At 34.2% G+C, this 15,716-nt stretch overlaps 1 protein-coding gene across 1 annotated transcript in view; it reads left to right on the top strand.

Annotated features, from left to right (window-relative positions):
- Positions 1-646: 646 nt before the first annotated feature.
- Positions 647-15,716, top strand: part of LOC144445495 (CYFIP-related Rac1 interactor B-like) — a 47,892-nt gene continuing 32,822 nt past the window's right edge. Inside the window, exon 1 of the mRNA XM_078135058.1 lies at positions 647-835. The gene's annotated coding sequence lies outside the window, so the exon portion shown is untranslated. The remainder of the gene's footprint in view (positions 836-15,716) is intronic.

The raw sequence follows: 15,716 nt of genomic DNA, 5'->3' as shown, positions 1-15,716 counted from the left end.
ACGATAAACCTCAAAGTGTCAACATTGATGTATCTAAGCAGAAGAGTTTACTTGTCAAGTAAGAATTCACACTGTTTGGGGTGTCTGTAAGGCCGTGTTTCTTCATTACAGGCTTTTGTGATTGAGCAGACGACAATTTGTGAATCGATATCCGTTTGACGTTGGGGGTCAAAGGTGAGTGAGGGCACAGATTTATCATAAACTCTGATAAAATATGTAAAATATATCAAATGGAATTAGGCGCGTTTAAATTTTGTTTTATTGAATTATAAATTATTCTAATATCAAAGATAAACAGAAACTCTATCAATGCAACATATCGATAAGAAATGATGACGAAAATATATATTTGCATGAGTGGGTCAAAGGTCATATGATACGTAAAATCTATGTTTCTTTCTACGGTGATGTATGTAATATATGAACAAATCTTTTTTGATTGTCATTCACGTCTTTGCAACGACCAGTTTACATAGTACCTGTTAAAGAATGTCTTGAAACATTGCGAATGAAGCAAACAGAGGAACGTGGAGAAACGAAAGTATATGGCGGGCCAGCGATAGTGGCGCTGTTATCTGAGGTCATTTGGAATGTACATTTTAGTCACAATGTATCGAATATTATGGGCTACAGTGGCATGAGCAAGACGGAAACTTGTGATAGAGCAACGAGACCGTACATCGCTAGTACAACCCGGAAATACATTCACTGATAACAAGCACTGGAGTTTTCCTTCGGACTTGACGAATAATCCTGGCTAGCAACACTACTGGTTCGGAGGTAACAGGTAATCATTATCGCGGGACCAGGCTCTACAACTTTGCCTTCATTTTAGGTAAGTTTACATGGACCATGTAAGGCTGTGTTTGGTTCGTACTCGATCGCAGTGAAATAAGAACGTTGCAAACTTGTCATTTGTATTTACAAGTGATAAGTCATGGCGCAAGCATCGGGGCGGAACACAGCCTTAGATGATCGTATTTAGCTTAACTCGTTACCCGATCGGCTAGAACATAAAACATCGGATGGTATGAGTGGTGTACGTAGAGAGAACGCAGCCGTCCTGCTTTTTTGTACTTCCGAAGGAGGTATCCCTTTTATGTTTTGTCACGTGCACAAAATGGCGACCGAAGTGGTTGTCAAAAAAAAGCTAGCCCTTGTCCCGTCAACACACACCTTGGTAATTATTGTGATCAGATCATTGGTATCGAAAAACGACATAATATAATGATATTTATCATACAGTCAACGTTACCGGACATGGGGCAACATTTTCATAGTTTGTTGTACTTAAAAACTGTTGTTCTAAGAATAATTTAGACGACGGAAGTGTTGGGAAATAGATCCCCATTTGTGTTTTGTCCACTCAGGCACAGTGTTCACGGTCAGGCCAAAAAAGACAATGTCGATATCCGCCTCTGCAACATACCGTCAGATAACGAAACAGTTATTTCGACCCTCATTAGTGACATTGTTAGCACCTCTTTATTTTGATATCTGTAAAACAAACAACATGTTTGCTTTGTGGTTTCCTGAAACAATTCCTCGTTATCGCATCGTGTAGTTGACCTCAAAAGTGATATTTAATCTTGTTCCAAAACTGATCATATTGTATGTTCCGTTGTAATCACTGTTGAGTACTTCTACAGTGGTCTGTTCATATAAGATAAAAGTATGATTCCCAAGAATTATGTGGGATTTAAGTAATATCAAAATCAAACTGTGTACCCCACATGTGAAAAAATATGTGTTTATTTATAATACACTTGGTATAATGATACTCCTACTGTTTCTGTGTTCTTGACCCAACAAATTCCATGCCAAATTGACCCAAATGCCATTGAACATGACTCCTCATGCCACGCACATTCCCCAAAATCATACAACGAATGTGATATCTTATTCTATGAAGTCGACAGTGAAGGTGAAAATGAAGACTGGAAACTCAGTTCAAGTTGCTAAGTTGAGAAATAACATCGACTTGTAGCATGGAAGTTTACTACTACCTAAATTGTATTTGCAGTATGGTTTAGTATCTACATAAACCCATTTACCAGTCATGAAGTGTTTATATGTTGTGTATGCTAACTTCTGGAACCCATTTGTGGCTAACAACCACACCATGACTATCAGCTTTCCCTACAAAACTGTTTAAAGAGGTAATGGACTCATAGATAACAACAATTATTTTGGTAAAAGTTCCCTTTTTTGTCCCCCTTGGGTGTAATTTCCATTACACATCAATATTGTACTGGGAAAATGAAGAGGTCATGACAAAAACTCACTCTATAGTAACATTTAGCTTTAGGGTTAGTTTGTCATTGTGGTTAGGGTAGTAACAATGTGTTGTCATTAATTCTGTAGTATTATTGATAGGTATGGGGGGAGGGGAGATATAAAGAGTAATGGCAGAGGGAGGACACTTCCTAATCTTAAAATGAGTATAGAAGTAACTGATTTAAGGCTAAAAATGGAGTTGTTCCCCCCCCCCCCCCCCTCGATACTCATGGGGCCCTATGATGTTTGGGAGCTTTAGTAGTGATATAACTTGAAATCAATTTGACAATAACTTACTTGCTAAGACAAAGTTTTCATTTTATTGTGGGTATACTCAAGCATTACAATGAGGCTCAAAACTCCTGTTGCCTTGCTTTGGGCAAGCAATGAAATATAAGTGTTACTTCAAATGATCCAGTGTGCATGCAGGTCTCCACTGATGATTTATCATTATCATGTACTCATTATGAAAATCCTCTTTCTAGTGGGGATGGGGATGGAGTGTTGTGAGAGGGGGGGGGGGGGTATTTGTACACAAGATCTACAAACGAGCAAAAACAGGATACTATCATACTTATTATCTGCAGAGCATTCCCTGATTTAAATGTAACAATGCTTGAGGAAAAGTCTGAAATGTGACTATCCAGTAAGTCCCAGAGTACGAGGTATTTAGTACATGAAGAATCACATGCAAGTATCGTGACTAAAGGTATATGTTAAGCGCTGAAGCATAACTTGTCAGTGCTTCGGAACAGGTACAACTATAGTTTAGTGCAGAGTAGGGGTAGTGTTACAGGGAGGATGGTCGCCCAACATTTACATACATGTAGCTGACTGGAGTTCTTATAACACTACTTGACTTAGAACTCAATGATATATGCAACTTATCCACCAAACTGGCAAAAATATAACTTAGAAGTCGTTTATGCATTTATTTCATAATAGATTGTACATATTACCCGTCAATAATTATCCCATAATGCAAAAATGAATGTCTATAGACTCTGGATTCATTTTACTAATGAAAATTTCTACTTACAGTGTTAAACAAATTTCTTGAGAGCAAATCTCATATTTTTGCCGACATCTTGTCAGCATCTCCAGTGGTGTACTACAATGGGCAATTGAAGTACATATACCTCTGAAAATGTTGGCAAAAATTTTGGGATTCGCATCATTGTTTTACACTGTTGAGTACTGGAATATCTCTTACTGTTTACTAGTAGAAGTAGTACATTGATAAGACTAGATTTATGGCAGGGATTGCTAACCAAAATACACACATAGGATGCTTACTCTGATTCTGAATAATGGATTACTGTTTATAGCTTAGGGTGTCTTCTCTGAAATTCATCTACTCTTCAATGAAAGCTCAGCGGAAATGATGCTCGCTTCAAAGATTACAGAGGTCAAAAAAGGACAGTTTTATACTGTGTAATAGGGGTAATGTTACAAATATACGACTGCAGTGGTTTCTATATATATAAATGTACATGTATGTATATATACCAGTTTGCTCTCGATTGAAAGACAGAATTTGTCGAAATGATAAAAAAAACAGGTTTGTATTTTTTGTGAGTTGCCACATAGTATGGGATGGGAGAATACCATTTTATGTGAACACTGAATAACAAGCAGGTATGTCAGTGAGTGGCATATCATATCAGAATGCACATGCATACATACATACATACATACATACGTACGTACATACATACGTACGTACGTACGTACATACGTACATACATACATACATACATACATACATACATACATACACACACACACACACACATACATACATACATACATACATACATACATACATACATACATACATACATATGCACATACTCACACACACACACACACACACACACACACACACACACACACAAGCATACATGTACATTAACTAGAAAGTCTAATACTCACCATCCATTGTTATAGTAATTTACTACTAAGATATTCATAACACACTCTAACATACTAGTAATGATGTTAGTTTTACAAGTATACAAGATGTTGGTGTTTCCCCAAGTTTCCCCTTTTCTACTGAATGTCTGTGGGTACACATAAAGTACAAGAAAGGTATTTTCAAGTTTCTCATGTGACGTCGTTGTAGATAAGATATTAGTGTACATAGTATATCACATTGTAAACATTGGTAACTACAAACAATGGCAAAATAAAGTTTACTTCCTTGTTTGGCAGACCACTGATAAGAAAAAGCCCCTGTTGTTATCCAAATAGTGAGAGCATTTCCTTAGGTTTCATACAGCCACACCTAAAGGAGGAAGGGTTTTTCCCTTTCAAGTAATATACAATTTATGTCAAATACAACCTCTGAAGCTTGTTTTATGGAAGCGTTTTTGGAGATTCATTCCTCCAAGCAGCCGTTAATTGATTAGCCAACCACTGGCATTGGTGTAGCTATTGACAGTATTGTTTTCTTTTGCACTTCATAAACACCAACAAATCTCGATGTGATAGAGCACTGAGCTGCAACAAATCTCTCCAGCCAGTACAAATAATTATTATTTTGATGGGAAACTCTGATAAAATGTGTAGGCATCATAATCAGTATTTTTGTTTTATAATTGAAATGAAACAGAAAATTACCACCCTTCACTGAAACCCAGATAGCAACTTATCTTAAATTAAAATGTAAATATGTACTTTAAAGTGGCACATAAACTTTAGGCCTTAGAGGAACATCTAGCACCAAGACTTAGCTATCTGGCTTGAAAATGATGTTCACCGGAACAAAATATCAAGCCAAATATATCGCGTTAGATAGCCAAGTCTCTGGGCTAAGGTACACTACATTCTAAATCAAAGCATTTTTCTGATATTTTTGTTTCGTATAAAAAAAAATGTTTGTGTTTATTGCTTAAAAAATGTGTAATCATTTCTTGTAAACCTGAGAGACAATTAGGTAAACAATATGAGTAATATTCCATGATACAATTATTGGGAAGACCAAGAAATTGGGAGACATACAGGATTGTAGAGAAATTAATACATTTGTCATAACACGTACATTACACATCAGCTATATTTAACTAGAAAAATACAAAAAATTCTTCATTTGAAGCAAAATTAATACAGAGAGACATTAAGTCTGTGTCGTACACCTTGTAATTTTGTACTTTCAATACAAAATTAATTTACTGTGTGAAAAATGCCATAGGCACACTGACTCAAAGCACACGGACCCCAACACCCAGCTTGAATTTCACTTTTAGCTTCTAGCGCATATATCTAGATTACTTACCACTGCCTCTAGGCCATTCCATATTGAACTGAAATGCATTTTACTGATTCAAATCAGTTTTAGCTAGAATACCATAATTTATAATTCAGCGATTGACTAAGTTATCTGTAAACTAATACATTTAAACATGTACGGTGATCACACGAAATTAAACCAGTGGTCCAGACAATGCTGTGATAAAAATTTAATAACATCAAATTTCAAAATATGATACATGGGGCATGTGTACCGTTTGACTATTAAATGAAATTAAAAAAGTTTTAGTATTTTCCACTAATGGAGAAAACATTCAGCAGACAAGTAATTTGAAAATTTATGAAAAATTATTTTAAGTTTTCAAAAATGAAGTATTTCAATTTCTAAGATGAAGCTTTTGTTTTACATGGAAAAGGTATGAATATACTGAAATAATTTTTATTTGATCTAGGATAGTTAGACAATACCAATTTGCTAATATGCAGTTTAGACAGGCTGCCAATGTTATGTAAAATGTAAAAATGAAACAAAAATTATGGTGTCAAATTTTTTGTCAGATTAGTGGTCCACAGCCCTTTCATTAGTGAATCATATTGGGCAGGACGGACTACATTAGACAAAATATCAGATAGACATGTCGTTCGACATTTCTATAGTGGTCTAAATCGCTGTGTATTTACCCAATGTTGTGTTTCTTTTGATTAAAACTGCGACAATCGTGACTCATTTACATCAGGAAGTAAGTACCTTGATTTCTTTTTCCCCACTTCCTCGTTGACAAGCTGGTACTGAGGTCAAAGGTCAAAGGTCCTTCATTTGCAGATGAGTCATTGTTTCTGTGACACTGGAGTGAGCTCCAAGTATAGCTTTGCATTCTAATTTGAACGGCAGACAATATTTGGTAAATTGAGTGCACAGTCTGTGTTCTAGTTTGGATTTATCCATGTTGTAGACAAATTATGGTACAGTAGCACCCTGTTTTGTTTCGAGACTTTGCGAAATGTTAATAAGATCATTTTAAGATCATTTGTTCCAGTGGTGGTAATGTTGAACTGAAGAGATTTACCTGGTCAAATTATTGCAGTTTCCTTTACACTCAATCTATCTATGATGTTGATGTGAACTCATCATTCTAGTGATTGTAAAAATGCATCAAATTTGTTTCCGAAACACTTAACCATTGTAAGATATTCACCCTTTTAACCGAGGAAGGAAATGCTGTAAAAATTTCCAAATTGTTTTCCTGTAAATTTGACCTTCATATTGGGTGGGATGGGACTTAATGAGGTCTGCAGATGCATGGTTGGGGGGGGGGGGGGAATAATGAGGACTGCAGATATCCAGGAGATATAGATTTTGCCAGCATATTGTGTGATAAAATTAATTCAGGGGTAATATTGAAGCATGGTACAACAAGAGTTTTATTGGCTTAGGATGGCTTGCTTTATCCTGGTAAGACTAAGGTCACTTAGGGACTATATAGTAAGTACATGTATATATTAGATAGTTATATTAAGCTTTGGGAAATAAAATGTGTTTGTTTAGATTAAATGTACCCCCATTCCATGAATGAAACATCACAGGTGTTAGAAAGTAATATAATGGCGCAGTTTGACAATGGTGATCAATTCTATATGTGCCATCTAGAGCAGTTAGCATAATCAATCAATATTGAGAAATGTGTGTTTGCTATTTGACTGTACATGATGCTGTGTTGTTCATAGTCCAGAGATGTGGCTGTCTGGCTCAACATACTGGCTTGAACGACATTATCAAGTCAGAAGCCGAAGTCTCTGGCTTCGTTGCTTTCAAAGTTGCATTCATTTTCAGCTCGTTCATGTTTTTGAAAATTAGCTTGTGGCATTTAAGTCCAAGTTCAATTGAAGGTCAAGACCTATATTGAAGTCTTGGCAGTGAATTTCTGTCTAGTTTGTGCAGCTCAATATTAAAATGAAGTCGTCTCCAAGTGGTTATTGAAAAATTAACAAATTCTCATTTGTTTGCTCACCAGTGACATTCCCTTGGTGTGTTTATCAGAGTGTTTGTATCATGTGACAGCTCCCTGACAACAGTCATTATAGACAGTATCGCTATGTCAATTGCACATTATCGCTGGTCACAAGTAAGGTTAAAGGTCAGAGCAAAGGCTTTCATTTGGGTAATCTAAATGCAAAGTTTTAGTGACGCAGATACAGCGGTTATATGAATTATCTCAATTTGGTTTCTCATTAAAATTAATATGTTCAGTTCACTGTAGTTACATTCAAGATGAATAATAACACTCTTCTGACAAAATCACCTTCCGGAGAAGAGACATGTTGGAGAAAATTCATCAGTTTTTTGATTGCGAGTAAGTACAGGCCTGATAGCTTACAAGCTGCAGACATCAATAATGGAAATACCAGAATGTAATAGTGACAATCTTGCGACACTCATACAGCATTCTGATTACACATTTATAAACAGCCAAGACTGGCCTACTTCATCTAAGTAACTGAAAGACGTGTGAGATGCAAATAGGCAAACACTTTTATGTGTCTTTAGGGATTTAGAACTCAAGATAGGCAAATTGTTTTAAGTATGATAGAAAATCCAAACCTGGAATGTATGTAGTGTACACAATTAGTACAATTCTTCTCTTTCTTCAGCCACAATTCACAAATATATCACAGCCAAGGAAAACACTACCAACAATACATGTAATACTGTATTGTCAGTGTTATGTTACGTTAAAATTGAATATTTTTTGCGAGAATGAATGTTCATGGACTCTGGGTTCATACTTAGTAATGAAAATTTCACTCACAAGAGTCAAAAGATTCTTGGAAGTGAACCCAAATTTCTGCTGACATCGCGTCAGTATCGTCAGGGGTGTACTACATCCCTGAAGATACCGACGAGACATCAGGGTCAGGGGTGTCAGGGGTGTAGTACACCCCTGACAATGTTGACGAGACATCAGCAGAAATTTGGGATTCATTTCCGAGAATTTTTTGGCTCTGTGAATAGAAATTTTCATTACTATGAATATATTTGTTTACTAGAATGAAATGAGTACTAAAAATACTGTAAATGTCCCACCAGGTTTTGCATTAAAGTATGACTTCAAAATACTATGAAGTGTATACGGACAACCAAATATTGCAACAAGGGGTCACACAGCAGTTCAAACACATACTAAAAAGTCTGAATAAATAAATACATTCATCCATTTATTTTCTTCACAATTTCAGATATGTTAGATGTATTTTTTTTTGGCTGGTAATATGTTCAAATATTTCTGTCAGTTATGTATGTATTTGGTATTCCTTTCATACGTTGTGAAATGTTTAAAATATATTCGAAACGAAAATGAATGTACATTGTACAAATATTTTAAAAGTGACTCAAAAAGATGTTAGGGTAATAATAGTTTAGATATGTATTTTATCTCACAAGCAAAAAGACAGATGCAGTTGGTGAAGCTAATTATTTGGTTAATGAGAAAAACGTAGAAATTGAAGTCTTTATAAAGAATTGAGATAACGATAAATGGCTGACTAATTTCATGACAAAGGAAGTAGAATTATAAATTGACCAGAAATTTTGTGAAAAATTAATGAATAAAATTACACTGACATTGTTAATGTTGAAATTATGTTATGGATCAAATGATTTTTATCGTAATTTTTAGACAAATTTTTCAGTTAAAGACTTCCATTGGCGTATACATACAGAATGTAATTACTTGTCTTATAGATGTAATATATGTACGGAGTGTGATATTATTATACCAGCAAAAACTAGGGCAAATACATTAACTATAATTACCATGCTAAGTACACCATTATCAAGGCCACTAATTGGTGGCACCTCCATACTAGCTATTGAAATTATCTACTAATTGTAGCTGTTATTGACCTGGCAATCTCTTTACTGCAACTAGTTCAAGTTGGTACAAACTGACATAAAACATGTAATGTCTAGGCGGAAAGCTTAGTGTAAAGTTGATTTCAAAAATGAAATTCACCCCCTCTCCTCCCCCTCCCTTCCCTTCCCCGAAAATGTCATAAAATTCTAGTTAAAATTTCAGTTTTGAAAATAACTATTATTTCTATTAAACTTGGTGGTAAATTCTTCCATAAACATCATGTCCTTTTATTAAAATTAATATTTCATGCAAAGAAGATTACAAATTCTTAAATAAAGTTTTAATATTTCTTACATCAAATTTGTAATTTCATGTATGAAAATTCAAATAAAGATTAAAATGTCTCAAGTTTGATATTTCATTGATATGAATTAATATTTGTTTTCAAAAAGATTAATATTTCATGGTATAAAAGGTAAAAAAAAATATTTTAATTTGGAGTTAGAATATCATGACCATCGTATGACTACATTTCATTGTTAAGACCCAGTGTCCTTGGCTTATATTTAGAATTGTCATTTCCATGTTTACACAATCACTTCCTTATTAGGGACAAATGCATCCATATTTGGGGGTTATCTAGGCCTTTTGTCTTTATTTCCATATTTGGTATAACTTCCTTATACGAACTATCAGGTGAATGGTAATTAATGTACATTTTGTGTAACTTTCCTTATTAGGAACAATCAGGTGATTTATTACTGATTGATCCATATTTGGTGAAATTTTCCTTATTAGGATAATCAGGTGATTAGCAATTAATTTGCATATTTGGCCAAACTGTCCTACTAAGTGGTAATCAGGTTGTTGTGAACTAATTATGCATATTTGGTCAAACTTTCCCCTCCACTGTCTATACTCTAATGGACTCTGCACTCAGGCTTGCATAACTCAACTTAAAGAAACAAATATTAATATTTTATTTTATTTCAAATATTTATGAAAACGACTAAAGTTCGCTGACCCATTTCCCAAATGAAACCGTCATTTACATGCAGAGATGTCCTTGCAGATGTTCAAAATGCCATTTTCTTGTTATCTAAGGAACTGGAATGGTAATTTGATTATTCCCGATGCAATCCGTAGATGAATAGTAAAATTCGTCATGCGAGTACAGAAATGAATTGTAGATATAATTTGATAATTTCCCCTATTATAGGAAGGTAATTATGATAAGTGCATTCAGTACTAAATGTCTATACAAATGAAATTTAGTATTGTCAAGGTAAGAATAGAGATAATACAATACACTAATGTGGAGAATTGTTCTTGTATCAACCCATGCTGAACATGTGCCTATTTCAAAACAAAAGGCCTTTTCGCAAACTTAAGACCTAACAAATATCAAAATTAATATTACTCAATGTTTATGAATTACATCAACAAACAATTGTAAAAGCCCATCTCAAAATATTACAATTTATATAGTTATGTTTATAAAATACATAATTCAACAAATAAGAATTCACATTATTAGGCCTTTCTGCAAAATTATATCCCAGAAATTATCAATATGTTTATATTCATGTATGCACGTAACTTATTCAAATATACCCAATCTCAAAATATTACAATTTATATGATAAAATGTTTATTAATAATTTACAATATTATATTATTATTGTTCACATCATAGTTCTATTGTGAATTGTTCAGTTGAACTTTTTAGACATTGTTTTAGCTTTTTTGCAATGTATTCAGTTATAAACACATACTTGGCATATGTTGTTTCACATTTGATTTTTCTAGTAGGAAGTTGTGATAAAATTGTCTTATAAATTAAAAATCCAAAATAAATACCCAATCCTCGTCCATATGGTCATTTAAGAATTCATCAGTTTTAAGGGTGTTCCAGTTATAACCCCTAAGTCTCTTCTTAAGTTTCACTTTTCTAGTGAAAGATATGCCATCTGAAACTTGATACAATAGAAAGCAGGTTAGATGAGCTCCTTGAATGGGTGATTTCACATCAAGGGTTTTACCTGCTGTAATTAGAATGATAAAAGAGACAGGCAAAGACTTACTGAAATAACAGTTTGTCCACTCCATTGAAGACACTGGGCCAAAACAGGGTTGTGTGTGTGTGTGTGTGGTAATGTATACATGTAGTAGTGGGGTTCTATCCATGAAACTTGGAAGCTGTGTTGCATACAAAATGAATTCATTAGCATTACAATGCTCTCTTTTGTTTCACAAATATCTTAATAATTTAGCTCAAAAAAGTTGCATATTGTCAAATATTGAAGACTGTCTTTATGTAGTTGGCATAAATTTGCATATGTATATCTAATTTGCATAGTTTATACATTCATTTGCATAGCCATTTACCTATTTTGTAAGTCTGCTAATTTGCATATCTCGATATCTGCATTGTACCTTTGCAGTCAAAGAAAGATCTATGGGCTATCTGAAAGTGAAACATGATATGAATGAAAAGTGGGTCAATACTTGCATGACTGAGTTTCACATTGAGAGTTTTAACTACTAAAATGTCTGGAGTGATCAGCTAAAATGATAATTTTTCATCATATAATAATTAGTTTATAGAGGATAATCATAGGAGTATTTCAGAGTAATACATGTAGATTTGACCTTTTTTTAAAAAATGGGCAATGCTAATTTAGGAAGCATTACTGTACTGCCATTAAAAATGTCTGCTAAAAGTGTTTAACAATGAAGATGTTCCAGCTGTTATTGTATTCAATTGCAACATATTTTAAATTGCAACACTTTTCTGCTTTATACAAATTTTCCGTACTTATTATCTCATAGGGAGAAAATTGATATGTTCCATCGTGTGATTCCTAAAAAGTTGAATTAAAATTTACATGTGATGTAGACAATGATAATACTTGTGCCGTTGGTTTAAAACTGAAAACGTTTTTCGAAGTGCACTGTACCACTAACTTCTGTATAATGAACTTGTTGGAATACACGAAAGCTTTGTTATAATGAAATGTTCATTGTAGTGATGCATTTACTCTATTGGTAACTGAAGTATGGAGGGACATGGCAGAGTGTTAGTTATAACAGAATGTTTATTGCAACTGAATTTACGATGAAGAGGTTTAGTGTGTTTAGTACATCTTAGACAGTCATGTTTAGTGGACAGTCATGATTAGTGGACAGTTTTGTGTAGTACATCATAGAACATTGTGTTAGTGGACAGTCATGTTTAGTGAAGTCTGTGTTCAGTGAACAGTCCACATGAACCATTTGATCAATCATGCATATCCATATATATACTCTTTGCGCTCTCCAAAATGTACATATTTGCATATACAAATGTAGGTATATTCGTAGCACTGTACAACACTTCGACCTGCATTATGCATTGATCAATTGCTTTACAAACCTTGGGGCCTTGAAATGCCTGCAACCCATATTCCTACACTGTACCCAATCTGGACATTATATTACTTTACTTCGGGCTATGCAAAATGCTATTTTCAAAACCATGCACAACTTGAATATAATAACACCTCCAATAAAGTAAGCCTCTCTGTAATTAAACAGTATTTCATCACTGCACAGGTACACGTAATGATCAAAAGAGACAGTTTTTATTGCCTATACATATAGTAACATATTTATTTGAACAGATTGACTTCTAAAGTATGTACACCTGGGATTCCAGTTGAGCCTATCTTGCAGGAATTATTCCAGCTCCCGGCAAGATTGAATACAGCAATAAACACTGCCTTCCATTCATCTATTAAATCATATGCATGAGACTTGTGTTTCCCCCAGACAGTGTGCCACATAATAGCTGTTAATTATGAATGTGTGCATTCTACATATGATTAGAATTTAAACTTTAAAAACGCAGCTATAAATCTCATATTCACCAACTTTTTATGATATCATAAATGTACTGAAGCCATTCAAATGAAGATGTAACTAAAATCATGAGTATTGCTATTTAAGTGATGGGGTCAAAATGTAATGGTTGTCATGACAACAACTCTTATTTTTAAGTTCTGGTAATAAAATAGTAACTACTTTTGTTGATAATTGTCAATAAACTTGTGGTTGAAAAAGAATGTTTCGATAACATGGCTAATAAAATCACGTAATGGTTTTCGACACAATTTCAGTTTCCTGTAAAGACGCAAAATGATGAATTAGATGACAAGGTGAGGAAATTGATAAGGTGTGGCTGTCAATGGATGTAGAAGACTGTCACTTCCACTCATCACCTGTTCATATGGTGAATAATGACATGGACTGTGCCGTACTATTGTTAATGTTTTGTGCCATCAGAATGGTTTTTTACAGGTACCCTACTTGTACATGTATGTACATGTATGTTGTCGAAGTGTTTCTACATCATACCAGTGTCTTTATTTAGCTTTACAGACATGTAACAGAGAAAGTACATGGAGAATAAGAATCACACAGGCAGTGTCTGTGTTGAGGTAGTCTAGTTTCTATGCGACGTGTTACGATATCATTACTACGATCATCTCCACTCACATATAAGGAAAATCGTTATTCTAGCACAAAAATCTGTGCTACCCTCTGCTGGGCGAAGGGTAAACGACACGCGTCAGTAGTAATCCATCACAAATTGACAGGCTGTTGCAATTGGTTAGTTCCTGTAGACAATTGCTCTTTAACCGGATTTCACCTCTTGAAACTAAAATCATGTGGGGACGTGATAAAGTTATCACATTTATATGAACACAGTCTGGGGTAGCACAGATTTGTGTGCTAGAATAACAGCTTTCCCTAGACTTGAGTGGAGATGATCATAGTAATCATAACACGTCGTATAGGAACTAGACTAGTGTTAAGGTATCATGACCTTTGACGTGAAGAAGAAGGAAATGGGTAAAATTTATGTTTCGTGTATGTTCAGAATTGTTGGCAAGGTTTTATGACTAGTTGTTCATAGAGGCATACATACATGTACATTTTGTACACATAGCTTCCCATTCATTATAAAAACAGGGCATCAAGATAATTTAATCTGTTTGATTACTGTACTTACCAAATTTATACAGATAATAGAATATGATACAGTTTTATTATGATACCAGAAAAATCCATCTACATGCATGCATGCATGCAAGTATTATTATCATGTATATGGTAAAAGTAATGTAATAACACCTGGATATTAGTGAGACTTGTAAAGTTTTATCCCAGTAATTAATATAATGGTAGAGTGTAAAATAAAATAAACAAAAGATTACTTTGTTAAGCAAATTAGTACTTTTGTTTTAAAATTAATCATTCGATGGTACCCACTCTTCTGTTATAACCTGTAATGGAATATCAAATCAGATTATATGTCAGATTATAGTAAACTAATTTGCATAATTTGCTGCTAGACCTGGACATGTGTCTGTTCTGTGATGGCAAAAGATTAAAAGATTAAAATAGTTGTTTGTGTAGATATGACCAGACTTTGGTTAAGAAGTCAGATTAAACTATACTAATTTGCATAATTTGCTGTTCGACCTGGACATGTGTCTGTTCTGTGATGGCAAAAGATTAGTTGTGTAGATACGACCAGACTTTGATTAAGAAGTCAGATTAAACTATACTAATTTTGCATAATTTGCTGTTCGACCTGGACATGTGTCTGTGCTGGCAAAAGTCAATCCTTCTCTTAATAATAGCTTGGCAGGTGCTATTACTGGCACAATTTGCCTGAATTGTTTCATTTTACGTTTATTACCCCTGTTGTCAGATGTTGATGGAGATTTCAGATTATAACCACAAATTTGCATAAATTACTACTAACCTCGACATGTGTCTGTTTTCTGCTGGCAAGCATCATTCCATTTTATATTAGTGGAAATAGTAGTTATACTTACAGATGAGTGTTATTTCTGGTTTCGTTATATTATTTCGGTTTATCCTTTTTCAGCTGGTTGGTGTAATTTTCAGATCGTAAACAGGACTTTGTATACATGTAATTATTGGTAGGCCTGGACATGTGGTCTCTGTGGGCAATAGTCAGTCCTCACATCAATGTACATGTATAAGTGGGAAATAACAGTAATAGCCTGGCTATTATAGTATTAAATATTTATTCGGTCAGATATTGATGTTCATTATCAGATTGCAACCATAAATTTGTATAAATTGTTGCTATACCTGGACATGTGTCTGTTTTCTACCGGCAAAGATCTTTCCTCACATTAGTTGGAAATAATGATGGTATTTTATACATGTTAATACTGATTTTGTTGTACTTTCAAAGCTTATCCTTCAGGAGATGTTTGGTTTGGATTTCAGTTTGTAGCCATAAATTGTTGGTAGATC

Source organism: Glandiceps talaboti, chromosome 14, assembly GCF_964340395.1.
Source record: "Glandiceps talaboti chromosome 14, keGlaTala1.1, whole genome shotgun sequence".
NCBI lineage: Eukaryota > Metazoa > Hemichordata > Enteropneusta > Spengelidae > Glandiceps > Glandiceps talaboti.
This window is presented reverse-complemented; position numbering and strand designations above follow the sequence as displayed.